Source organism: Athene noctua, chromosome 32, assembly GCF_965140245.1.
Source record: "Athene noctua chromosome 32, bAthNoc1.hap1.1, whole genome shotgun sequence".
NCBI classification, from domain to species: Eukaryota; Metazoa; Chordata; class Aves; order Strigiformes; family Strigidae; genus Athene; species Athene noctua.
In genome coordinates, this window is record NC_134068.1 from 1,345,069 (window position 1) to 1,372,480 (window position 27,412).

Here is a 27,412-nt window from a genome sequence, read left to right on the forward strand (position 1 = left end):
AGCGAGCTGGAAAAGCCTGACAGCTTGGGACTTGTCTCTGACATTGAGACACACTCTGGAACATCACAACCGTTATTATTTACATTATTTAGTTATTATATACATTATATAGTAACTATATACATTATATAGTTATTATTTTTCTGGTAGACAAAACAGCAAACAAAATATCCTGGCCCACAGTCCCAGGGCAGCAACACTCTCAGATTAGACAGCAACAACTTCCCATCCAGAGATGCAAAACACAAAAGAGCAGCAGGAGATTCTACACCAAAAAAAAACAGGGGTGAAAATAACCCGTGTTAAAACAAACAGCACACAAAACTAAGAAAATTATACTGATATTACGACATTTCATTCCAGCATTGCTTAAAAGCCAAAGAGCAAACCTAGAAGAGGAGAATACACTTAAAACCAGAGAGATGGGAACTTCAGCACAGAATTAACTGCTGAAGATTCCCAAATAAGCTGCAAAAATGCAGAGGGAAAGTTTTCACGACATTCGTATCTGCGAGTTGCCGTAAGGCTCTTTAGGCTGAGGAAAGCCAAAGTACAATTCAGATCAGCACTTAATTATCTTGACAAAACAATTACACATGCTAAGATACGTTATGGCTGGCACAAGAGCAGAGAACAGAGCCAACAGGCTCACCAAATAAACGTCACTTAATCTCTACCAGTTACTAGTGTGCATGTGTGTTCAAAGTCTAAAGACTACTCAAAAAAGTCTAAAAAGTCTAAAAGATTCCTCAAGCTGTTAAAATAACTCGAGAGGCATAAAGGCAGGTGTCACGAGGCACAGTATAATACAGAGAGCAGCTTGCTGAGAACCAGCTACCACTAAACAAAAGTACAAACCTTAACATGCAAAATAAAGATAAGTGTGGCTTGTTCAGTGTTTTGAAAATGCATACCAACTACAGCCAAAATATGTAGGAGCACTGCTTCTCTAAATCTGCTACTAGAAACACAGAAAACCAGATGGGAGCCTCTGTATAGAATTACTCTAGAAATAATTTTCCAATTCAAATTTCAAATTCAAGTCAAATGGATTTAGGAGCTTGGCTATCTTTGGTAACTAAGCTAAGAGAGCATGGGATACTGCACGGGTACCCTCCAGTAAATTTATTTTTATGAGAGGCTCAGGAGCTGAGACTTCTGCCCCAGTGGTAAAAACATTACATTCCTACAGGTTTCATGGGAAAGGCAGTCATAGAAAGGAGAGAAACCATCCATTCCAGCCTGCTGTAGCACAGCCCCAGAAAAGTCACAGCAACGAGGGACATTATGAATGTCTAGGTCTAGCCACAGAAAAAGGTTCAGTTAGATCTTTAATATTATAAAATAGTGGAAAACAGGAATGTATAAGGAGCCAGGTTTCAGTGCTGCTGAACCATTTACCAGAAGAGTTTATAAACTCAAATGACTTATAACCTTATTTTTCATTTTCAAACAGGAACACACATAACACATTTGCATCTTCTTGCTCATACCCTGTTATTCTGACGACAAAAACAACCACCTGCTTTAAAAGGAAGCTAGACAACTTGGGGGTGAGGACTATCAGAAGAGAAACCCATAGGAATTCCTTCTCAAATTTGGCACTTAGCACTCTGAGTTGCCCTTTAAAGTTGGCCAGAAATTCTCTCCAGCCCGCAAGTTTCCTCATTTCATCTTAGGACACGCTGCTTCGTTTGGATGCACCCCCTCCAGAAAGACAGACAACTCCAAATGTGTCAAGTTTTACCTCAATTCACTTTGCTCCCTGTCAGTCAGATTTAACATAAATCAAAGTAAATATATAATTAAAACTAAACTTCAGGTCACTTCCAAGTCTGGAAAAAACAAAGCTGTATGAAATGAAAAGCAATGCTAATACAGTTCAAGAACTGGAGTTCAGGGCTTGCAGCAGCAGCTAAATTTCTGAACACACCTTCTCCCCTGAACAAAACCCCAGGCTCAAAGCCCAGTTATTTCACCCTCCCCTGGACTCCTGCTGTGGGCAACCCCCACCCAGGTCCTCTCTCATCCTTCTCCTTTTCCCTTCAGGTCTGACTTGGCTTCCAGCTTCTTGCTCTCTGCAAACACTGCTCACTCATCCACAGGCCTTACACCTTCTTACAGCATCATGTTTCAGTAAAAATCTAACTTCACCTTTACAGAGTTGGGTTTACTCCATCAGACTTTCCCCCCCCCCCCGCTCTGTTTCTGCCTGCTGCAGCCTTTCAGTTAATCCGGATTTTTAATCCCCTACCCAAACCCCACCAGAGATACTAATTCCACTTTAAATATTACACAAGGTACCAGATACACTCACAGTCAGTTAAACTTGTGAGCTTTCGGCAGTCCCTAACTGTCCAAAGAAACCAAAGCCAACGTTCTCAGATACATTATTCACACAGGTGAAAGAACTGCTAAAACAGTCCTAATGCATAGCTCCTCCCTTCACCTGACTCACATTAATTTTGAGCTTTGCTTTTAGCAAGCAGTGCTTAAAGGTAGCAGGTTAATAAGCACCTATTAGCCCTCCACCAGGTCTGACAGGTTAAAAACTGACAGCAAACCCACAGCTGACATACACCACTGCCCAGACTCACCTCTGACAGCGACTGTGGGTGTTCAATGTGTTCAGTGAAAACCCCATTTATCGCAGTAGGTGCACAGTTGCTCTTCCCTCCCACAGCTCCTGGACACGCATCTCCACGCTCTTCCTTGTCATCCTTGTTGGCCATGATGTAATTGCCTTCCGCAGAATGTAAAATCCTTGACCTATGTGGACAAGTCACATAATTCTTTGTTCTTCTCAATCCGCACAGCGGCTCGAGTAATGTCCATCAGGTTACAGAGGCTGATCTCCTTCAGGTGAACCATCTCAAAAATCACCAGCGCAGAGCTAAAAAACAGATGAGTTCCTCGAATCACAATGAGGTTAGGAAAAGTCCCTTTAAACTCTCCAGGCCATACACATGAAAAAGCAGCAAGCAGTCTGTAATCACAATCAGTTTAGGAAAGCTGAGCTCACAGAAAACTTCAGGCTTGGTTTTAAACATCAGCAATATTTGCAAGTGACCCCCAATCACAGTGCAGTTCTCAAGCAGGGTCAGATGTTGCCAATGTCCATACTTCTGCAGACTGGAAGGTAAAGAACAATGTTATTTGTTTATTTAATAAAAGGTAATTGTTTTAGTTTTCTAAACACACAGTTTTGTCCAACCACACCATAATATATAGCTACAGTCAGAATTCACGACTGTTTGGCTGATTGGGGATACCAATTAAACACAGACACCAGAGTGAAAAGAGCAGGTGTAGTTTACTAGAAATAATGTAACAGAATAATACAGAAAACACACAGTAAGAAAAGACAGAATAGTGCACTTAAATAGAAAAATACAGGGTGATGCATCAAATCATTGCTACCCAAGAGAGAGAACAGCGATTCAGACAGATCCATCCCCGTCACAGACTTTACCCCCCCAGCCCCCAGCGCTGGGCAGCCCCGGTTACACGAGGGTTGGCAGAGCCTGGCCCGGGCAGGGGAAATCCTACGCGGTGCCTCCGCCCGGAGCTGAGGCCTCCAGAGTCGCTGGGAGCGGGTCCGGCCTTAGAGACCCAAAAATCAGCCAGGCAGAAGAGCTGGCGCCTTTGTTTAAGCAGAAATATCTGGTGTCAGTCTGACAGGAGATTCCCCCAGAGCCTGGCCAGGGCTCAGGGCAGAAGCTCAGGGAGTTTCCCTGCTCATCCCATCGGATTATGAGCAAGGTCTCACATCAGGCCACAGGGCCAGACCACGGTCTCCACGACCCGGTTATTTCATCCCCACCCAGAGAAAGATCGAGATCCGTTCAGGACAGCGACACCTGCCCCCCGTGTGTCACGGATGGTCACAGGCTGAGTCAGCAGCTTCGGCTCAGGGCCTGTTGCTCCGGCTTCAGCCCTTCCACCTTTTACACCAGCACAGGTGGTTTGTTATAACGCAGTGTAACGCCTGTGAGCACAGTGGGGTCAGGTATAAAATACACAGGATTCAGCTCTGGGCAGCTCTGGCTGGGGCCTGGTGTCCAAGCCTGAACACTTCAGGCCCTTTCCAGTCAAGCATGCTTCAAGTGCTAAGAACTGTGTGAAACATTCCCTGGTACTGATATAGAAATATTGAGAAATTATGCACATTAATAAGATGACTAATAATATTAGGTTTAAGAATTGTCTGTTCAAGCTAAGGGATATGTTAAGCTCTGGGAACAAAGAATCAGGCTCACGAAGACAGAGGCCAGAGGCGGTGAAACCACGGCAACAGAAGGCGCATTTTTTGACTCAACTGACTGAGCCGAGGCCGAAGGATGTGTAACATTTCCTAGATAAGGGGGCCAACAAGCAGGACAGCCAGAAGAACCTGGTTCTGAGCCTTGGCACTGTCGAAACTGGGGAAAACGTGACGAGGAAGACTCCCGGCCTTCCTCCTGGAGACCCCCGAAGACAACCACCGGGAGGCAACACGCAGGCGCAAAGATGACAGAAACATTCCAGACCCGCTGGCACAGGCCTTTTGAACCAAACCCCACCTCAGTTACGTATATGGATGTTTGTACTGTGCACCCTATGGATATGGATAAGGTACCTGCATTTAAAATGTAACCTGAGGGGCTCGGGTGTGCAGGGTAGGTGGAGCGATCCCCCCGCGCACCCAGTGCTGCAATACAGCGTCCCTGCTTTCTGATACTCTGAGTCTTAGAGAGTTCTTCCTCCACCAGCCTTTTTGGTATCAGTACAGATTACAAAATAAGACTGAAGAGGTATTTAATAACTCTTTCTTCCATCTTGAGTTTCTGGATGTTGCCTCTATCACGACGGCAGTTGTAACACCAGTTCTTAGACATCATTTGGTGTTTACAAAAGTAAGAGATGTCTATGCAGCAGAGTCTGTTTTCTTTAGATATTGCCAGCAGCACGCCCACCTCATCTCAGACTGTGCAATCAGTGCCAGTGGATTAGAGGAAGTAATTCGGAATGGTTGCAGGGAGGGGAAGATAGGAAAAGAATAATGGCTAGGAAATGGTAGTGCTGCAGAAGAGCAGAAAAACCTGGACATGCACACGTGCAGGAGTACAGCCCACGCTCCGCTGACGGCAGTCATTTACTACACGAGCAATTTTTTCGCTAAGCGTTCTTTTCAGATTAGGTGTTTGGGCTTTTTTGTTATTATTTTCTCAAAGTTGCAAATCTCCCTTTCTTGATTACCTGGACAGTTTATTTAGTAGAACCAGTAATACAAAGACCTGGCAAAGTGAACAATAACATGAAGCATAAATTAGAAGGTAAACAGAGTAATATGCATCCAGGCACCAGCAAAAGGAAAAGACAGAAAGCAAAATTTTGAATAGGGACTCTAAGCATAGGTAAGAAATCAAGAAGGAAATTCAGAGCACCATGCCTGTACAGCACAACAAAATCCCCGGTGATAACCCTTTTCAAACCAAACTCACAGAAATACACAGCTGGACCTTGATGTTTACGGGAGAAGCCTGTGGAAAGGCAAACCTGTTGGCAACACAACGCTGCAAAACAACCTGTCCTGTTCAGGGGGATGCGTTTTTAATTTTTTTTTTTTTTAAAGACTGCGTCCACTTTAGGGATTCTCTCTTCTGCCTGCAGCTGAGACAGCCCGCCCCTGCCCTTACCCCACCTAAGAATTAAAAGCACAGGATCTTTTTTTGTCACTGTATGTAAAGCTCACTAACTATAAAATTACCATGCCACAGCTTCAAGAAATCACCCAGCAATAACCAGGCCTTACAAAACTGATGTAGAGACAGATGATTAATAGTTACAATTGTCTGACTCCTCACAGTTTTACACAGACCACAGCTGTGTGGGTTAAAAATAAATTCTATGCAAACGTCTTAATGATTATTCAAAAATTTGTTCCACTGCAATAACAAATAAATAAATCTGGCAACACTAATATAGGATTTGAAGCAATGTTATTGCCCAACAGGATTTTTTGGCACTACATCCAAATCGTTTCATAAATTGCTTTCTGGACGAAGCAGCTAATGCACACAGTGCCTCAGAGATCAAGGATGTACTTTTAAAAAGTGGGAAAGAAAATCTGATGACCAACTACCAACAACCTCTTTGCTCCACAAAAAACTGCAGCCAGACTGGCAGTAAGCCGGAAAGCTGTCTTGCTGCACATCCCAACCATGGGCTAAAAGAACCGGGAGAGCAACAGATCCAGCTTAAGTTTTCTAAATATTTAAATAAGCAAGATAGGTATTTCCAAGGAAGCAAGTGTGCAACAGGGCAGGCAAGTGGTTTCTTCATGAAAGGAGAAACAACAGAAGGGCAAATAAAACTCAGAAATTCAATATACAGGACACTGGTGCAGCGAAAGCTACCTGATAAATGCAAAATCCAACATCTTGCTTTTTATTTACTGCTTGCTGAGCACACAGGCCAAACACAGCAGGCTAAGGGGGTACCCATGCACAACGGCTGTATCACAGGATAACGTACTACCTGGAGTAACCTGAATGTGCACAGCTGAACTTAAGGAATGGCAAAAAATACAGCTCAGCTCTACAGACTAAGAATTACTTTAGAGAGTAAAAGCTCTAGGCTTTTATTGCAGCTTAAGGCCACAAAATGCACCTCTACACTAAGTATAATTTGAGTCTTTCAACATTTTGACTAGAATTAGGCCAGTCACTAGAAATTGGCCACAAACCACCCCCCAGACAACCCCTTAACCCACAGAGCCCCCCCTGCTCCAAGAGTGCAGCTAAAAAGAGGCAAGTGAAGCTTGGGAGCAAGCAGCAAAGCATTTTGAAGTGTTAAATGATGACATCAATCTACCAGAGCTGGAGGTACACAGCCCCAGTCCCTCACCTGTTTGCATTTTAGAAATATTTCTGTATTTTTCACCAGCTCTCATACAGAATGCATTATGTGTCATTAGTGCTGCCAGCACAGACCAAACAGGAGGTTCTACACATCCTGGCAAACCAGGATGCGACCCGGGTTATTCATACTCTGCTGCTTTCAAAGTGGAGCAACAGCAACAAACTGGCCCATTGTCTGCTGGGCTTAAGGGGCTCCAGTCCCGGGGGCTCCTGCACAAGGACTCTCCACAGAAGGCAATGGCAGATGCCAACCTTAGCCTGGAACAGAAACTTAGGAGACATTTAAAGCACACTAAGGTGGGGTTTTTTCCCTAAAATAAACAACTGAATAAAAGGTCAATATAGTTCTAAATGTACAAAGATTAAAAGAGTTTATACAGATTTTTCCACAGTTAGAGAACATGACACTTAAGACTTATTTCTCATGTTCTACTTCAGTTTAGTTTTAAAGTGATGAATACTACCATGGAATCTGAGCTCCTTCTTTTAACCACTGCTAGGAGAAGAGTAAGGAGTTAAGAGTATCTGAAAGAAAATAATTTTTTTTGTTGTTGGAGGTTTTTCATGCTTTTGAGTTCTGCTCAGCTGTCTGTATCTTCTGTTCATGCAGAAGCTGCTTAAGTCACCCCATAAATTTATTGTTACCAAGACAACAAGAAGCAGTTTTAAGCAAAGCAGTAAGTGGTTTTCCACAAATTCTCTTGACACTTATGCAGGGGCAGGGGAATTAATCAACCATTCAGAATGAAGGCTACGCAGGCTTGATCCCAGAAGGAGGAGAGCAAAGTGGAGCAGTCAATTATAATGCAGACAACCTGGTCTCAAAAAAGCACAGAAATCAGCTATCAGGAAAATGAAAATCTCAAACTGATTCTCCAGTAGCAGGCCCAAAGCTATTGCTGGTCAAACTACTGGCAAAATCTCTACTAACCATAAATTCCCAAATTTGAGCAGAAACAGGCTCCATGTCCAACAGCACATTATGCTGCCAAAGAGGAAACACTCCATCCCTAGTTACCAAGGGACTCAAAGTAACTTAAAAACACCCAAAACATCATTACAGACATGTGTCATCAGACCCCCAGGAAAAAAAGTGAAAATATTTACTTTTTGAAAACAAACGAACAAAACCACCCCAAGATGCCAAAGCCTCTTGAATGAACTAGTTTGGTAACAACCTTAAAGTACCGAATGAAGAAACCAGATCTGATGTCGGAGGTTGGTTTTCAGGACAGAGTTTAACCAGGGGAATAGCTGGAACTTAAGCCTTGTTTATAGTAAACCATGTGGATACCAAACCTTAACGATTCCCTGCCTCTGGCCCTTTAACAGTCCAGGAAGATCAGAATAATGCAGCACTGCACAGAAAGCTCACAAAGCATTTAAGCTGTTCGTCAGTCCTGCATTTTTATAGTGCTTGCTGCCTACTTGAATAAGCAAATTATTTAAGAAAAATTACACTCACTTTGGTCAAGTCGAAAGCTCTGCAATTCTGTGTAATGCTGACTTTCAGAAGTGGTATTAGGAAACTGGAAAAAGGGCTTTTGGGTGTTTCTTGGGATAACAGCTGAGAGGAAAACATCCTGTCAAGTGACAGGTTAGGAGAAGCTGTAAGACAGCTTCTCGCCTACTGGAGCAATAGTTTAATAAACATTTTAAAAATCTAATCGTGAAATATCCATTTTTAAACTTCAGTTTTCCACCTCAGTCATTTAGATCTGAGCAGTGAAGCAAGCTGAGGTACAGACTCAGCAGCGAGCCTGTCTCTCAACCTCCAGCCCCTGCGGTAACACTTCAGCTGCCTGTTCCATCCCACTGCTCCCGGCAGCGCTGCCGAACGGACAGAGGCCGATACTAACAGACCTCGATGCCTCAAATGCAGCAGGAACAGGTTTTACACGTCACCAATATCAACATAATTTATATTCTGCAAGACAGTCACCCCAAAACTGACCTCAGAAAGCTTATGGGTTTCACAGACTGTCCAGAGAGACAGACAGTGTACTACTGCTCTTTAAAAGAGCAAGAGGGCACATGGAGAGCTGCCAGACAGAGCTGCTGCCAGACACAGCCCTGCCCTGCTGCTCTTACTCTTTCTATCTGATACTCTTGGGAGCAGAATTTCATTCTAGACCGAGTCTCAACACCAAAAATTAACACAGGGTTGAGGTGGAACAAGGGAAGAGTTTCTGAATGAGTTTACGAGCACAGAAAAATCTGTTGAACCAGAATTAATATATAAGAAGTAAATTACTTTGAAAGGCTATCACTGCAGAAATACAAAGTGGAATTTGTCCCACCTGATGATTTTGGTAGAGATCTCAGATTTGTAGCTCCCACCATCAGCAGCAGGTGATGGAGTACACGTGAAGTGCCCAAATTTAGGTGAGGAGTTCAGAAGGGGGGAAGCATATTCTAAACTCTAGTGACCGTATCGATTCGTTTTCTGCTAAGCCCAGACTTGCTCAATTGGTAGATGCCCAAAACTAGGTGAGGTAAATCCCACCCTAAATACCACAGCTGATGAATTGACATGCATCAGTCACATGTGAGATTTATTTCAAGAAATTGCATTATGTTTACACAGGACAAAAAAAACAATCACAAACCTGTTTTTCTTCACAGAATGAGATATATGTATCTTCATTTTATGCACAGGTCAGGTCTCCTTTCCTTAATCCTTTCTTCTACTCCTCACAACTAACTTCAGTCACTTGTAAAAGGGGAGGAGAGTTCTCACACATATTCCTAAAAGGTGTATGAAAACTGGGGATGGATTAAGGAGGAAGAACTCAGCATCTCCAGCCAAAGGGTGCTTTAAATGTGAACTCAAACCATCCACCCAGATTGCCTACTGAGCCGCACACACTACATGCTGCCTCTTACCAGATACTGTCTAAAAGGAGCAAAGGGAAGAGAAAGATACCGGGCACAAGAAAAACTATGTAGAGGGTTGGGCTCAGAGATGGGGGGAGTATTGTCAGCCCTTGAAGCTCCTCCAGCCCCACCATGACCCTCCCCCTGACCCTTCCCAACTGCCCCAGATCCCTCAGCGCTGGCTCAGCCCGACTCTTCAACCCCCCCAGGGATCCCGGGGACTCCCCCCTGCCCTGGGCAGCCCATTCCAACGCCCAACAGCCCCTTCTGCACAGAAATCCTTCCTCAGAGCCAGCCTGACCCTGCCCTGGGCAGCTTGAGGCCATTCCCTCGGGGCCTGGCGCTGGGGCCTTGGCTCCAGAGACTTATCCCCCTCTCTGCACCCTCCTGGCAGGGAGTTGCAGAGGGCCAGGAGGTCTCCCCTCAGCCTCCTCTTCTCCAGACTGAACCCCCCAGTTCCCCCAGCCGCTCCCCAGCAGACCTGTGCTCCAGACCCTGCCCCAGCTCCGTTGCCCTTCTCTGGACACGCTCGAGTCATTCAATGGCCTTTTTGGAGGGGCCCAAAAATGAACCCAGGAATCGAGGTGTGGCCTCACCACCATGTGTCCCTGCTGGCCACGCCAGTGCTGACACAAGCCAGGATGCCATTGGCCTTCCTGGCCACCTGGGCACACTGCTGGCTCGTGTTCAGCCGGCTGTCAGTCAACACCCCCAGGCCCCTCTCTGACTGGTGAAGTGGCCACTTGGCCTTACCAAGTGTAAGGGCCTCTGTTCAAGGCACTGGAAAGGCAGGAGAAGCTTCTGAGCCCGTGGCAGCCTCCACAGCTCCCTCCCCGCTGCCACGGGAGGTGAGCGACAGTGACCTCTCAGACCAATACCCCGACATCAGACACTGCCTCAATTCCTCCCGCCTCATTGACACTGAATAAGAAACCCAACTACACGCCGTAACTACACTGGAGCTGTTCTGAAGATGCCAGTAGGCACGGGCAGCATTAGGAAGGTCTGTGAGCGCTCATCCAAACACCCGGCAGCTGCCACGAGGTCCAGCCTGCTCAGAGAAGGAGCTTCACTCCCGCTGTCAGAGGGCACCTTGCCACAGAGGCAGGGCTACAAACACATCCCACATCCTTCAGTAAATATATACTATAGAGACATCTGGCAGAAACAAAATTTTAAGAAAGGGAACAGTCCTGGTGTTCTCCTCTGCTGGAGGGCTTCAGTGAGCTCAGACAGAAGCAGAAAGCAAAGAAATCTTGTTAAATAATACGTTTCTTAATGGTCACTCCTCCATGTTACCAAATAAAAATGAGATTCAAGATTTCACAGAGGGAATCTCTCTCTGTAGTGAGGAATGCCAGAAGTTTTGCAAACCAGGCCCTCAGTAGTTTAATTCACACCATCCTCATTTGCAAACCTTGGAGGACAGAGAGATTTCAAAGCATCTCTCAGACGCAGGAGTAGACTAAGGCAGGATAAATTCTCAGTTACCCATCAATCTCATTATGGTAATCCTTAGAGCAGGGCGAGCTGAAGTTTCATTTTATCCACATTACCAAATTCAGGCTCATTTCCTCAAATTTTCTAAATTCAGCTTGTTATGTTTCTGAACTGCTTTCCCAAACTCTTTGATCAAGCAGGCTACATCAGGCACCTTAAAAGATATCTAGTGCGTGCCCATCTGCCCCACCATTCTAACTTTATCCCGGCATGCAGAGCTCCAGCAAACTCACTGCTGCTCATGCAGTCAGCTCATTTCATTCAGACACAGCCCTGTGTGCCAAAACTGGAATTCTTATTTTTGCAAGATTCTTGTTCCATACAAGGATAAACATATGGCATTGCTTCGGAAGATCTTCAGAATATGTCAGATGTGAAGCCCTTTAACCCTCAGTGAAATTCACTACAACACCTACTCTGTCCAGCTGTCACAGGGCTTCCCACCAGCGTTCAAGTTATGAAACTGCAACTTTCCACTTAAAAATTATTTGTCATCCATTTAATTGCCTGAAAGTCCTGCTCATCAGAGCTGTACAAAAGGCAATAAGGTTAAAAAACATTGGAAAAAACCCACACAAGAGGAATACTGTGAACCATCACCAGTCCAGGCTGGGAAGTGACACGTCTCAGTGATCACAAAGTTCTCCACAAGCAGGAAAAGCGTAGAGCTCTTAACACTAGAATACATAATCCATGAAAAGGCTTATGCTAAACTGGTATTTCTTCATACTTCCAACAGAAGATATTAAATGGAACGACACATAAGGAGAGAAGAATGTTAATTCTAAATCTATCTTTGTATGCTAACATTTTATTAGAGCCTCGTGTCACAGCAGGCTGTACTTGTGACAGATGGGTTACCGGGGCCGAAGAGAACAGGCCACACCTCAGAGAGATGCTCTTACTGCAGCCGACCGCAGAAACCGGGGCAGGAGATTGCCCAATGCTCTGACTTGCTACCGAAGCTCTCCTAAACCTCCGACAGACTATTTCTACACTAAGTTACTATTTCTACACTTCCCAACACCTCCCATGGAAGAGCTTTGATCAACCTGTCAAAACCAGAGAAAAAGTGACTGAGCCCAATAATAGAAACAAAAGGCACCGACATGAGCCAGGGTGGGCAGAGGTGGGCTGGCAAGTGGAGGCTGACAACAACCAACAGACACAGGAAAGCCCATTTGAGGTTAGTAAAAAAAATCATTCTTTTGCATAGTCTGGTACTGCCACCTCTTTGAAGGGGTCATTTTGTGGAATGCAGCAAAAAGCATAAAAGAAATTTGGGAAAAAAAGATTTATATTTAAAGTCCAGGAGTAACAACAGGCATCACTATGACTAACTGCAGCACCTAGAGAGGATGCTGCTCAAACAGCTAATCCTCTCAGTATTTCTTCATAAATGCACACTTACTTTCTGTAAGAAGATAAAGATCTAGAAAAATGTACATTTCTATGTACTAATGCCTCAGGGAAAGTCTTATTTTGCTTTAAATAAGCTTCTCTGAGAGCCAGTTTGACCCATTTGGAAATAACATTTTTGATGGCTTTTTACCTTTGATTCTGTTGCCAGAAAAACAGAGGGAACAGCAATGCCCGAACAGTTGTCTTGGGATCAAATTCCATCTGATGCATCTTTTAACATCCAGGAAGGAAGAATTGCGGCCAAATTTTCTTATCACAAATAGATTTTGGAAAAAAAGAAAACAGAAAGGGAATAAATCAATGTTATTTTAGCACTGTTATGACAGCAATATGTAAAAATCCTGTAGTCAACCAAGAAAAGGAGGGCAGGTCCTTTACGGGCTGTGTTTCTGTGCTCAGAGCTCCCCGGGCAGCCACAGCTGTAGTTAAGAGTGTCCCTGCACACCCAAGGAGATGTGTAGAATGTTGGAGACAGGTCCAGAGGAGAACCCAGCCAGGTTTTCGGGGCTAAATTTAGAAGCTATTTAGCTCTGAGATGGCAGAGAACCAGTCAAAGATGACAGTGGCTTGAGGAGTCCTGAAGTGGGGACACAAGGGTAGCACAGCCCTGTCTGCAGCTGGCAACACCTTTAGCCCACCCGTGATCCAAACTCAGCCTTAATTCCCATGCCAGGCGATGGGATGGGCAGAAAATAAGGTGAATTTTTAGCTGAGACTTTTCCCTCAAGCTGTCTTTGAAAAGCTTTGTCCTGGTAAGCAAGAGAGTCATTTTTCTGTAATAAAAAGGCCACGAAGAGATACAGCGCAGAGACACAGAGGGGAAACCACGGAGAGAAACAGGAGCAATTAATACTTAAACCCAAGTGCCAAAAGAAGGGTAGGGTAGTCTGAACACGGGGTCTACGGGTTATCATTAACCGACAGTGCCAAGACCACCTACTACTGCCACACTTTCAGGGAGGAGGAGGAGGCATCCCAGGGCTGTCCCGTGTGGAGCCTGGAGCTGGGAGCAGGTCAGTCTAGACAGGGTTGCCTGTTTTCCTTGAAAAAAGGAAAGCAAGCAAGATCAGGTTTTCTGACTGCAGCCATGAAATCCTGCCAGCACATCCTACTCACCCAGACAGCTGTGGCCATCCTGTGCTCACACAAACCCATCGCAGCACGGACACCTGTAGCTGCCTGGAACGCTGATACACTCACAGACACAACCCCCGTTCTAGAAGTCATTTTCACATTCCTGGATAGCTAAAACACAAGAGGAAGAAGAAGAAACTTTGGTAATAAGAGAATACTAAGAATACAGAAAAACATCTCCAACCAGGCCTGGTCTTTGAATACAGGCATGTTCTCAGTCTTCCTATCTACTCATATTGAGGATTTCATCCAACAGCTGCTCAGGGAAATACTGACTCAATATATCGGGGTCGTATAGGACTGAAAAGCAGCAAGCCAATGTATAGAACACTCCTTCCCAAAATAATTGTAGTATCATCACAGTAAACAATGATTATGTTGTAAAAAATTAAAGAGAAACACCTGATTTCACTACTTTTTTTTTTTCATATTCAAAATGCAGGGTTTGTTTTCTGTCTTTAAAATAACGAAGCACTGAGTTAAACCCTTGACTTTGTTATAACAAACAACTATCTGAAACGTGTTATTAATATGGCATAAGACAAAAGTATGCCTTGTTTCACAAAAAACTGTCTTAGAACAAGGAAGATCTGGTATAGTCCTGACAATGCATAAAGCTGTAGTTCTGCACAATAAACTTTGAAAAACACCATTTCTGAAACAGCTGTCACAGTCCACTGAGCATTATGAAGTTACTATTGATAACCTGGTACAGTTTTGTTTGTCTCTTCCACCTCCTCCACGACACAAGCCCTATTAGAGTTTTCTGTATTAATTGATCAACAACAACAACGAAAAGTCCAACATTTTATTCTTAGAAGGTATGCTAGAATTTTTTATATTTTTTTTTGGTACACTGGCCAGTATCTGAAAGAGTACCATGAATGGTAAGAGAGCTCCATTCTGCTTCAACTACAAACAATCCTGTTACGATCCTCTCTCCCTCATACAAAAAAATCACTTCTTCGCTCCTTCTGGAATGTGAAAACTTTCTTCTTTTTAACAGCTGTATCTTGGCTTATACATGGAATGTCAGCAGCACAGTCACTGTGAATCATTCAATGGTGCACATCAACCAACTGAAAATACACAAACCATCACAGTCAGCCTCCCAGCTTGGTAATGATCAGCTCTAAACCAGCAGTGCACAACCCCAGCTACCGGCCCTGAGTTACAGAGCAGATGATAAATGGGTAAAGTCATCTTGTTAAAAAATTACTACATCAGGGCTATCCTGGCTGTACATTCCAAATGTGCCTTCTGTTGCCAAGGTGGCTAAAATATTTCTGAATTAGGTTCACATTCACACAGCCTTTTTCTTTTTTTTTTTTTTTTTTTTTTTACTTTTAAAGTACTGCAGGAAAAGCTTTGCAACCTGCTATCATACCCAGCTGCAACCCCGAGACAGCAAAGTAGTTTGGTAAAGCCAGATTCTTCTGAAGAGCCAGCTCAGGCTCAGCCACCCAATGCTTTCAGCACTTCTGGTCCTTGGATTGAGTCAGGCTCGGTTTGTCCCTCCTTGCACAATCCTCTGAGAGGTTTGATCTGTCAGAGCAGGGACTGACTTCTCCCAAGTGTTTCTACAAGCATTCTCCCTCGGGTTGTCCCCTCAGAAACATACCTTAACTCAGAATAGCCCGGGTGTCCCTCCACTTCCCTCCAACAGCTCTGATGCTCCCTTCTACAATCTCCTTAGCAGCTTGAAACAGGAATTACAGATTTGGCTGTATCTGCAAAGCCCATTAGCTTTTCCATAACTCAGCATTCAGCACTAAAAAACACTGCACATAAGAAGCTGGAGAAAGGATCTTCCTAACAAAATCACAACCTGGTGCTTAAAGGCAAACTTCCTAATCTTTCAACCACTGCTCTCTTAGAAAATTCCCATCCTTTACTAATGATTTCCATCCATTCACTGTACAAGTGCTGAGTCAGCTTGTGGATGTGCTCCATCAAAAAGATCCATCTGTGATTTTTCCTGAAAACAACCACCAGCACGTCGACTACTGCGGATTGGGCTCATGCTGAACACGGCTGCAGCCTGGCAGGGGGAAGTCCCCAAGAAGCCACTCTCCTTTAGTCACAGCCTGGGTGAACCCAGCCAGAGCCTTCCAGGGAGGTTTCCACCTAGCAGCTTCCATAACCACGAGTATTTCCAGAAACTTCCTCTCATCCTCAAGCTACAGGGATGAAAACAGAGCTCTACAGTCAGGCCATGTTTTAACAGGCCAAGTGAATCATCAAAAAGCACATAACATGATTCTGATGTCAGGCGTTTCGGGCATTCCTTCAGGACACTCAGGAAAAATGGTAACTTAATTCTAAGATTTGTTCTTAACTTTTTCCCAGCACCAAGTTTCTTCAGGAGACGGAATACAGAAGAAAGTCTTATCAGTTGTTCTGTTACTCAGCACCAGACTGCCCAGGGCTGATCAATTCATTCCCTTTTGTCAAACAATGAATCAAATAGGACTATTTGTTTACATAAGTGATGGGATATCCTTCAAAAGGGACAAAAATCAAAGAAGTGGAAAGCCTGTTGAATGTCTACCCCTTCTGTAATACTTATTTCTAAAAAGCTCTACTGTGATTAGCAGCACAAGGCGCTGATGTAAGACAAATACTTAAGTTCCAGAAAGGGTAATCTAACAGATACACAAACCAGAAAAACAACAAAAGGAACAGATTCTTTTCCTATCTCTCTCTCAAGGAGTTCCAGTTACATTAACTCCTGCAAAAGGACTAGAACATTACTTCACCCTTTTGTATCCCAAGAGCTCTACAAAACTAGGAGTGGAGCCAAACATTGTACCTATTTTTAAGAGCCACGTTGTGGGTTTTTTGGTGTTTCTTTCCCCTCCAAAACTACATTGCTATTTAAGAGACTTTACCTGGCAGGCTGACTGGAAATTCTGTGTCCAGTATTTCTAGTAAAACACCAAGGGGATAAAGACTGGTGAATGTAACACTTATTTTTTAAAACAAAACCAACTAACCAACAAACCCCACCAAAAGCATACACAAAGCCTGCAAGTCCCAGTGCTGAACTTCTTTCAAGCTGCACCTGCATCAGGAGAAAAGCAGACAACGTGCCTGCATACAGTGCGAACATCACCTCACCTTCTCTCCTCAGATGCCTGGAGGAGGAAAGAATGCCTCAGTGAAAGTGCTGAACAACTGTAATTTATGGGCAGAATATTACATCTGACATGGCAGGATATGGCTTCCTTAGTAAGCTTAATGTAGAGATAAAAGCAATAGGAGTACATTCAAACACAGAAAACCTGCAGGCTTGCTCTTAATTTTATCTGCTGTAAAACTCAACATTTGCAGGAGACATTGCTGTTCATTTCCTTTTTGTTAGGACATATATTATTATTCTTTTTTTTTTCCTGTAATTGATAGAATTGGGTGTTAATCAAACTCTTTCTCTAACTCAGAAAGTTAACTCTTCCTGCTAATTTTGGAGCTTCAACTACCCTTAACATTTTTAGCATCTGATCACTTAATATTGTCCATCACCACGAAGGAATTACTGTAACAAAAAACTGAAACGACAAACAGAGAAATGTTGCCACACCACCACAAAATTGCTGGGCTGGACGCAGGTGCACACACTATTGAATTAGCCAGGTTTACTGGAGTCCAGCTCTCAATGGGAAACCTAAAGTTTTATCTACACCTGCAAAATATCTACAAAGTTTTCACTGCAGTAAATTGTGGCTGTGCAGACATGCAACTCTTGGGGTGCTTAGTAAAGAAAACACCTTAAATGATTGCAATTTCCTCTCCAAGAGGAATTCATTTCATACAGTATTACAATGCCAGCAGTTACAGGAGCCCTGAAAAAAAAAAAAAAAAAAAAAAAAAGAAATGCTCCAGAATGATCAGAGGAAGCGTAGGGCCATCTATAACAACGACATCATCTGCCAAGAACCTATTTGGGCTTACTGTGTTCAAACGAGCCAGCAGCTCCCCGTGCCAGGGCTGGATGTACACAACCACGTCCTCAGCTGCCGGTGAGATAATTCTGACCACCTCCTCCAGGAACTGGCTTGGGAAACCTCCAAAATCCACTGCTTGTTTCAAATGTTCTAAGGGAACCTTGCTTACTCGGCTGTACTAGTAACTGCACTGCTTCAGCTATTTGCCAAGGTAAAAGAATCTCAGGAACTAAAATACATCATAAATCCTTCGGGAAAGCAGAAGTGAAACTTTTTGTTCCAGCCTGGAAATAACTCTCTTTCTGCAGCCCTAAGGAACACAGCCCTGCCATGCTCCGCTGCTCTCCTCCTCACGGAGCACCGCTGTTACTTAAGAAAACCAGACTGGACCAGACTGCAACTATTATAGAAGCACCCAAGAACTTTTTTTAAAAATCTAGACAACAATTTGAGACAACCCGGGCATTTGTTAAGGTGAGGCAGTGCTGTACCTTCCAATCACTGTATTTCAGTTACAGGAAAAGAACTGCAAGTTGTCCTCTTGAAGTTACCTAATTCTTTTAGTCTGAGGGGACCCATATGTACCTTATACACACTGGGGTTAAAGCTTCCTTCCTTATTACAGGTGCAGCTGACGCCATCCCAGAAATTTACTTCATTTTTGTGTTCTGCAACAAAGCCATGGCACTCTTGGAAGTCTCACAGGGCCACCCCGGGGAGAAGCAGCTCTTCCAGGAGCACGCACAACTCGACTAAACAACGTTGAAAATAAAACAAGAACTGATCATATCTGCTTCCAGTATCACAGTATTTCAGCTTTCTGTTTCAGCAGACGCACCGGCATGCAATAACCACTGCCCAAAAGACAAACCAAGTGTAAAACAGTGCGAGGAAAACGCTCGCTCCGCCCTGGGGGTGACACCCAGAGCCCCCGGGTGCCCGCTGGGCTCGGGGAGGGGGGCTCCTTCCTCACCCCCAGGGCCAGGCGCTCTCTGCCTGCACTGGGAGGCAGCTGCTGCCGGACAAGCACCGGCTCTATCTTCAGAACACACCCGCCCGCCCCTTAAAACCCCTCAGGAAACCAACGCAGCCCCACAGCGCCTCAAGCCTCTCCGCCAGAGCCCCCCCGCCCCTTAGCAAAGAGGAACGCGGAGCCCTCACCGCCCCCCGCCCGGTGCCAGCCCGCTCACACCAACCGGGGCTTGTCCGCCGGCCGAAGCGCGTTTCCGCGCCGCACGGATCACGCGCCCCGCAGGGCCCGGCGCCGGGGCCGCCCGGCGCACGCAGCCGCCGCCGGTGAATCGGGCAGGAAAAGGGTCGATTCCCGAGCGGGAGCGCGGCCGCACGGCCCGGCCCCGGGGCGGCCCCGGCCCCGGCCGCTCCTCAGCGCCGCGGCGAGCGCTGCGGGGGGACGCGGGTTCCGGCGGGGTCCTGCCCCGCCCGGGGCGTCCCTCTGACCGCCGGCTGCCGCCCGCCCGCCCGCGGCACCGCGGGAACGCGCGCGCGGGTCAGGCGCCGCCACGGGCACCTCTAGCGGGGTCCTGCCCGCCCCGCCCCGCCGCTCTTCCCCTTCCGGCGGGAAGGGCCCGGCCGGGGCCGCCGGCGCCTGGGCCCGGGGGGGCGCGGGGGGGCTCCGGGCCCGCTCGTCCCGGCGGGGCGGGGGAGCCGGCGGCGGGGCTGCGCGGGCGGTGCCGGGGAATTGGTGCCTCCGCGCGGGCACTGAGCTCGGGGCGTGCGGCCTCGGCAGGGCCGGGCGGGGAACGCGTCGGGGCAAAACTCGATGAGAACCGCCCGGGGAGAACCCGCGGGGGCAGAGCTGCGGGGGTCCGTCCGCTGAAGGAGCGCTCGGGGCTGGGAGCGCCGCGCTGCTGCCGCTCCTCCGCTGGCCGTGCTGCCTGCGGCCGTCGGCAGTCCTGCGGCGGCCCCGCAGAACGCTGCTGAGCGGCGGGTGTGCCTGGGCTCTGCAGAGCATCGCTTCGGGCTTCCCCGAACGCTTCTCGGTGTGCGCTGAGGTGAAAGACGCGCCTGGCCAGAGCGAGAGGGAAGGTTCGGCCTCTCCGGCTGCTGACAGGCGCAGAAATAGCGATGGCTGCGCTTCGAAATAGGTTGAAATAGCGGCGGAACGACGGCACGAAATACTCGGTGTGTGCCAGTCTGGCGTGTGTGGGGCGTTTGCGCTTTAGTTCCATGCGAAAGAGGTCTTGGGGTAGTCTGCTCCTCTGTTGTGCTCCTCAAATCTGCTTTTTTTCCCTCTGTTTGACTGGGCGGTTCTGTTCAGCTGGTCTTCCTTTGCTGTGCGCTTTTCCCCAGAGCAAAAGGACTCGCTCTCAGTGTTACTCGTTGCCCTGAGGTAGCTGCACCGTAGATGAAATGTCTCACCATCTCTTCTGTCTCCTGTGTTCTCTCTCAGGGGCACCGTGGTGAAGAACAGTCCCCAGAGGGCTCAGGGGCTCCCAGACAGCGGCCTGATGCCTTGTGCCGTGTCCCTCTGGTCCCGTCTCCGGGAGCGGGGCAGTGGCGTCACCCCGCAATACGGCAGCGTCCTGCTTTGGGCAGAAAGTGTGCTGGGCTGGAAACCCTTGGGCAGGCCGGGAGGAGGCTCCGTCCTGGGCCGGGAATGAGCGCTGGCCTGTCTGTTCTGCTCTGGAGTTGATGTCTGCCCCAGCTTTAGCTCTAGAATTGCTCTGAGACCCGGGGAGCATCGGTTCCCTCTGGCTGTGTCCTTGGAGCTTTTCCAGGCTGTGGCATCCCACTTTCATCCCAAACTCTCACCCGGCGTGAGAAGGGGCACAGTTTGAGTTTTCTCCTGTTGGGGCGCTGGGGAGGCAGAGTTCTATGCTGAATGCTGGTGTTAGACGAGATGCTTTCGGGTTCCCTGCCCGCAGCTCTGGGTACCCCGGTGGAACAGCGTTAGCAAGTGCTGGTGGAGAGCCGTGGGGGTGACCATACCCAGCCTGCCTGGGTGAGCCCATTCCAAGTACCCACACCCTGTTCAGTCCCACCTGCACCTCCAGAAGGCTGGAAGGGCTGTGGTCACGTCTGCCTCGGGGCACAGTGAACAGTCACGGGTTCAGATCGGCTTTTTATGGTGGAAAAGCAACGATGATCAATTTTCTGATGGGGCTGTACGTTCCATGTAGTGTTTGTGCCAGACTTAAATTTTAGCTGGCGACTGTAATAGAGTCCCCCGCGCCCGGGGAGGGACGAGGCGCAGGGCAGCCTCTGCGCGGGGCGGTGCGGGCGAGCGAACATCCCCGAGTGCAGCGCTCGGGGCCCGCCCGCTGGGGCCCGCGGGCTGTCAGGGCTTGGGGGTTCAAGGTCCCGGGGAAAGATCTCCTGGAGCGGGAGGCGGCAGGTCTCTCCTCACGGGTGTCCCGAATCGCGGTGCGTGCTCTGCGGGGAGAGGCCCCTCTGTGCCCTCTGCCTGAGCGGGGTGCCGTCAGCTTGCTGGGGCAGCGTTTTAACGGGAACGAGATGAAATGGGAAGCGGCCGGAGCAGGACAAGGGTCAGAGAGAGTCCCCTGGGCTGTATTTAGACCACTGGCAGAAGATAAGGGACCTCCAAGCGCAAGTGTGAATAAGAAGACACCGTTAAGGCCCCACTTGGTGCCGAAGGACCTGTAGGGCGAGGACTGAGCGCGCTGCTAACCGGGAGATCTGGCAGCACTTGGAATGGCTTCACTGTGCGGGGGGGGGGTTACCGATGCTGATTTCACCGGACAGATTCGTGCTACGGTTTCTACTCCTCACGCACCAGGAACCACCCCCAAAGGCACTCCCTTGCTCAGCTTGTCCCTTTTTTGAGCTGCGTTCCTGAGACGGAACAACAGCTGCGACACGACGGAGGATTCGGCTCTCCAGGAGCTCCGCAAGGCTTTTGGTCACGGACTGTGTCACCATCGAGACCGCAGACGGCCTGTACACAATCCAGCGGGGGACAGTCGCCAGCGACAGTAACACCCACCGGGCTTCTGGACAGGGGAGCTGGTGTAACTCTTCTGGCTCGTGATTCCTGGGCACCCACCCGGCCAACAGAAACTCTGGGAATGGGAGCGGTGGCACTGGGAGGGTCGACGCAAGCAGGAGTAGCAGCTGCGCCAATTCTGATCCCCAGCCCTGAGGGTCAACAGGCGACCGTCACACCCCGAGTCTGTGGGGAAGGGCCGGCTTGTCACAGCGGGGAGGGAAGATCGCGGCGGGGTTTTGACGGGGGCCACTGCGCTGCAGGGTGTTAAACACCCCCCGCTTGCGTTCACCTGGTTAACAAACAGCCCCGTGAGGGCGGATCAGTGGCCCTGCCGACTGAGGAGGTGAAGGCCCGGCAGGAACTGGTGGCGGAGCAGCTGGCTGCTGGACATAACCGGGGCTGCCCAGCGCTGGGGGCTGGGGGGTAAAGTCTGTGATGGGGATGGATCTGTCTGAATCGCTGCTCTCTCTCTCTCTCTCTCTCTCTCTCGGCTCAGCGTCGCCCTCGGGGTCGCCATCATCATCCTCTTCTTCCTCCTCGTCTCTCCCTGCATCCTCCGCGTGGGGATGGACGCGCTCTGCGCCTCCCTGGAGCAGACCCGGAGCCTGGCCAGGTACCGTCACCTTCCTCCCGCCGGGCGGGGGGGTGGCTCCCCCTTTTCCCCCTCCTCGCTTCTCCCCACCCCTCGCTCTTCTTCGCTCCGCTCTTCCTCGCTCTTCCCCGTCCCTGCAGGTGCCGGGAGGCCGAACCCAACCCGCGGGGGTCCTACAGCCCGACCCGCTTCTACAGGAACCTCTACAGGGCGCAGGGGACCCCAGACACCCCCTCCCCAAAATCCCTGGGGCCTGCACGGCCCCGCCGGGGGGGAGGATGATGATGGGGAAGGGACACAGGAGCGAGGGGCAGGGAAGGAGGGAAAGGGCAGGAGCGGGGAAAAAGCGTCCGGGGGCAAAGGAGAGCGAGGGCAGAGCTGCGGCTGTTCTTGACCGGCAAAGGGAGCCCCGAGGGGGCGGGCACCGTGCCCGGAGGCGCTGCAATACCGGGACGATGCGCGGAGCGGAGGGAGCAAGCTCCGGGTCCAACTCCCGGCCCCAAAAATCCGTTTAATATAAAGTCCTCTCATCGAGGACGTATCAGATATTAAACTGATAAGAACAGATACTACACTTGATCTTAGCCAAAAGGCCGAGAAGCGATACCCAAGCCCCGCGCCCGCACGCACCCACACGCGCAGCCTCACACTCACCTCACGCACACCCCGCACGCACACACACCCCCCCACCGCCGATGACCCGCAACCCCCGACCCGCCTGGCCCCGGCCCGGCCCGCCGCGCCCCGCGGACACCGACCCCCGACGGAGCCCCGGCACCGCCGCCACCGGCACCTCCCGGCCGACCCTTCGCCCCATTTCGATAAAGATTTGCATATCCCCGCCTCGCGCTCCCCGTAACCCCGCCCCGCTCTCCGCTCGGCCGCCACCCGATTGGCCGATCCACCCCTCGATTTGCATTCGCTCCTCCCCCTCCCCTCCCACCCCCGGAACCTCCCGTGACCGGCACCTCCCGGCGGCCCCTTCCGCGCTCCCTCTGCACTCGATTAGCATAACCACGCCCCCTCGCCGCGACAGCCAATGCCGCCAGGCGCACACTCCGCCCCCGCGCCTTTTAAGGCGCCTCTTTTGCGTTGACACGCCCCACTCCCGCCCTTTCCCCGCCCCTTCATTCGCATGCCCGGGCTGCCTGACCCCCAGGCCCCCGTAGCCATGGCTAAGGCGTGTGTTATCCCATGTTGATGCATGTTATCCCATGTTACCCTGTGTTCCCCTCCTCATGGCCTGGGCTGTGGCTCCTGTCAGGGCTGTCTGACGCCCCACGTCCCCCCCATGTCTGAGGCTGCATGTGTACCCATGTTATCCCATGTTAACCCATGTTCTTGCCCACAGGGCCTCGTCTGTGTCCCTGCCTGGGCTGTCTGACCACTCCGTGTCCTCCCATGAACTCAGCCCCACGTCCAAGGCTGCATGTTATCCCATGTTGACACGTGGTAGCCACTGTTGTCCCGCGTTAGCTCATGTTCTGGCCCCCAGGGCCTCGTCTCTGGCTCGTGCCTGGGCTGCCTGAACCTCCATATCCCCATTCCCATGTCCAAGGCTGCATGTTATCCCATGCTGACCTGTGCTAGCCCATGTTATCACATGTTTGCACCCTCAGGACCCGGTCTGTGGCTTCTGCCCGGGCTGCCTGACCACCCATGCCCACCACACCCACGCCCAAGCGTGTTACCCCATATTGACACATTATCCCATGTTCTCCCAAGTACTCCCATGTTATCCCGTGTTCTCCCCCTCAGGGCCAGGGCTGTGCCTCCTGCCTGCTCTGCCTGAGCACCATATCCGTGTCTGAGGCTGCATGTTATCCCATGTTCTCACATGCTATCACATGTTATCCCATGTTCTGGCCCACAGGGCCTGGTCTGTGCCTCCTTCCCGGGCTGCCTGAGCCCCATGTCCTCCATACCTATGTCCAAGGCTGCATGCTATCCCATGTTGATACGTGTTATTCCATGTTCTCCCCTCTTCTGGCCGACTGGGCCTCATCTGTGGCTCACGCCTGGGCTACCTGACCCCCCATGTCCCTCATACCCGTGTCTGAGGCTGTGTTATCCCATGTTGATGGGTGTTATCCTGTGGTGTCCCCCCCACAGCCTGGGCTGCTGCTCCTGCCCGGGCTGCCTGAACCCTACCTCTCTGACCCGAACCCCAACCCGTAGGCACGACGGTAACGGCTGTAACCGTACCTGTAACCCTTAACACTAAACTGTAGCTGTAACCGTAAAGTGCAGACGGGGTGCGAGGATGAAAGAGGTCTGGGTGGGGACAGGGACCCGAAACACGGTCCAGGAGGAAACAGTGGCCCGGTGGTGCAGCGGCTCTGGGTGCAGACTGTACCGCGGTGGTGCCGTGGGAAATGCTGTGGGGGTGGTGATTGGTGACGCGGTACACGCGGTGTAGTTGTGGATGTGTGGTGTGTTGAAAGAAGAGAAACAGTAAGTCCGGGGCAGCAGCAGAACATGGCCAAACTACCAGGGAGTAATACTGAAATTCTTGAGGTTTTTATTTTTAGTTCGTTACTCCCAGGCAACTGCAAATTAGCAGCACTAGAACATGGCTGTTAACTAAACAAAGAGAGACAGATACAGACAGAGAGAGAGAGAGACAAAGTCAGACACAGAGAAAGAGAGAAACTCTGACACAGTGTGACAAAGTGACACAGAGAGAAACACACAGAGCCAGAGGCACAGAGAGACAAAGTCAGACACATCCAAACCCACCACCCAGGAGCCAACCCCAACAAATACCTTTATTAAAGCTACGTTACAAACCCGCTTTTGCGTATTTAATAGACCTCGGAACCAAGAGCAAATACACCTTTATTGAACCTACGGTACGCAACAGCTCTTACGGGCTTCAGAAACCCTAAAACCCTGAGAAGTGCATCACCTCTCACAGCATTTATGGTCATTCCACACACCCCTGTTAGCATCACATCTTTACCACCTCCATTTGTAACTGTTTAAAGACTACAGAGACACACACGAGGCCAGGAACAGCATTCCCAGGGGCCTCCAAAATCACCTCAGCCTGCAAAAACCCCGGCCTGGGCCTGCTCCGCACCCAAACATGGGGGATGATCGTCACCTCGCAGAGCGGCCGGGACCAGGGGAAAAAAAAAACGGTGGGGGAGGAGAAAAAACCCGGAACACCTCAGTGAGAAAGCCTCAACAAGAAATTCTAAACAAAAAGCTGAACAACAAAACCTCCAAGCCCTTAGTTTTATGCAGGAAAAAACAAAGCGCATGTGAGTGGGAAAGCAGTAAAGAGAAGCCCAGGAATTTCTCCCCACGGCTTAAAAACACTTCCCCTACTTCTGTGAGTAAGCAGAGCTGTGAGGGACGTCCCAAACACTGCACAGCTCGTTTATAAGCTTGGCTTTAGCCTCTGTTCAAACGGGACCACATGCCAGAAGCAACACATCGCACTGCACTAAGCTGCACTGCCCCTGCACCCCCCTGCCACGCTCTCAGCACCACGGCGCCTGCAGCACCCAAGCGTTCTGTCACCCGGGCTGTGCAGAAGACAGCACACAGAGCGTCCAGAACAAGGGTAAAGCGCCACAGGCAGGGAAATACCGACGATGTAAACCAGACACGTTTTTAGGCTGTTAACCACGCTGTGAGCCTTTCCTAGTCGGAGCTACCTAAGTGCTGAGGCCCCCAGCTGTCTTCAGCCTTTGGCCATGGTACTCCTCGGGGAAACCGGAGCACAGACAGACACTGCAAGGTTAGAAGCATCTTACTTGGCATGAAGAAACACCGAACAGAGCAAGGGGGAACAAGCAGCCCCCTCACGTATCCGCTTTCTCATCCAACACAGGGCAGAGGAGAGCTGAGAGCTCTCAGCCTCCCGGGTGACTTTCTGCTGCCGTGCCCAAGAGCACCGCCTGCTCCGCCCGCTGCCACCAGACCCACCATCTCCTTCCCCGGGCAGCGGGGAAGGCAGCCCACGCTCCAGCACTCTGTCTCCCACAGCCCACCTCTGCGTCTGCACCGAGCACTGCCCCGGCCCTGCTCCCACAGGAGCAGCAGGCACACCATAGCCACGGCACCCGCTCTCCTCCAGACCGCTCAGAAAGCAGCCGCTAAAACTCCAAGCCCTAGGCAGACTAAAACAAACAGACTGGAGCCAGGACAAGGAGAGAAGCAAGGGTTTGCTCCACTTTCATCGGCTGCCTCGTGCACACAAGCGGCTCAAGTGGCACAGAGCCTGCAGGAACGCCCTGGGACTCAACAGCGCGCCCGAGGGCTGAGGGAAAGGCGAGCTGCTGCTGCAGAGAGGTGGGAGAGGAGCAGGAGGAGGCTGATGCAAGGAGGAGACCTGTTTGCATCCCACAGATCCAACGGGAAATCGGGCTCTCTGCTGGTATCACACTCACGAGTCAGTCCCACCAGGTGACAGCCCCGTCTGGGCACGGGAGAGCGAGAGGCACCAAGAGGCTACGTGGGGAATGGGCTGCACCGACGGGGTGGGGGCAGACAGGAACAGTGAGTCCTGACTACCTGCCTCGGGCACCTGTCCTCACACCCAAGCCCTTGGAGACTCCCATCTCTACTTTCCCAACACCTTCCCCACGAGCACCCGCCCTGCAGCGTGTCGGCCCGTTGGTGCTCCCCCAGGGCACATCCACAGCCTCCCACCAGCATCTCCGGAGAGGTCTCAGACTCAGTCTGAACGAGGCAGATCAACAGCACCTTCCATTCCCTGCTGATCAACCCCATGGAGCACCCACCAGCTCCTGGCACCTCAAAGGCCTGACAAAACACAAAGGAACGCTGGGCCTTCGGCTTGGCAGCAGCAGGAATCCAGAGAGGGGACTGGGAGGAGAGGAGAAGAAAAGAGGGACGGGGAGACAGACAGCGGAATGGAAAGAGGGATTTAGGGGGCCTTTGAGGAGTGTTTGGGGGCCACCAGGAGCTTTGAGGAAGGGTTTGGGAGAGCTGGGGGGGTTCAGGCAGCTTTGGGGCAGCAGCTGGGCAGCCTGGGGCAGACTTTGGGGGTATTTGGGACCCGCAAGGCCACTGCAGATCCACTGCAAGCAGCAGGGAAAAC

At 49.8% G+C, this 27,412-nt stretch overlaps 1 long non-coding RNA gene and 1 other non-coding gene across 6 annotated transcripts in view; both read right to left on the reverse strand.

Annotated features, from left to right (window-relative positions):
• Window positions 1-19,211, reverse strand: part of LOC141972287 (uncharacterized) — a 28,567-nt gene extending 9,356 nt beyond the window's left edge. Inside the window, exons 1-6 of one of the 5 annotated variants that reach the window (XR_012635364.1) lie at window positions 18,976-19,211; window positions 18,365-18,531; window positions 13,818-13,946; window positions 12,832-12,950; window positions 9,512-9,650; window positions 2,598-3,132 (exon numbers count right to left, since the gene is read on the reverse strand). This is a non-coding gene — a long non-coding RNA (uncharacterized LOC141972287). Of the gene's footprint in view, window positions 1-2,597; window positions 3,133-9,511; window positions 9,651-12,831; window positions 12,951-13,817; window positions 13,947-15,456; window positions 15,835-17,786; window positions 17,868-18,364; window positions 18,532-18,975 lie in introns of those variants that run through there. The other 4 variants (XR_012635360.1, XR_012635361.1, XR_012635363.1 and 1 more) reach the window with 4 other exon arrangements.
• A 3,541-nt stretch (window positions 19,212-22,752) lies between these two features.
• On the reverse strand, window positions 22,753-22,943 carry LOC141972410 (U2 spliceosomal RNA). Its single transcript, XR_012635380.1, has one exon. It is a non-coding gene; the product is annotated as a U2 spliceosomal RNA (small nuclear RNA).
• Window positions 22,944-27,412: the final 4,469 nt, after the last annotated feature.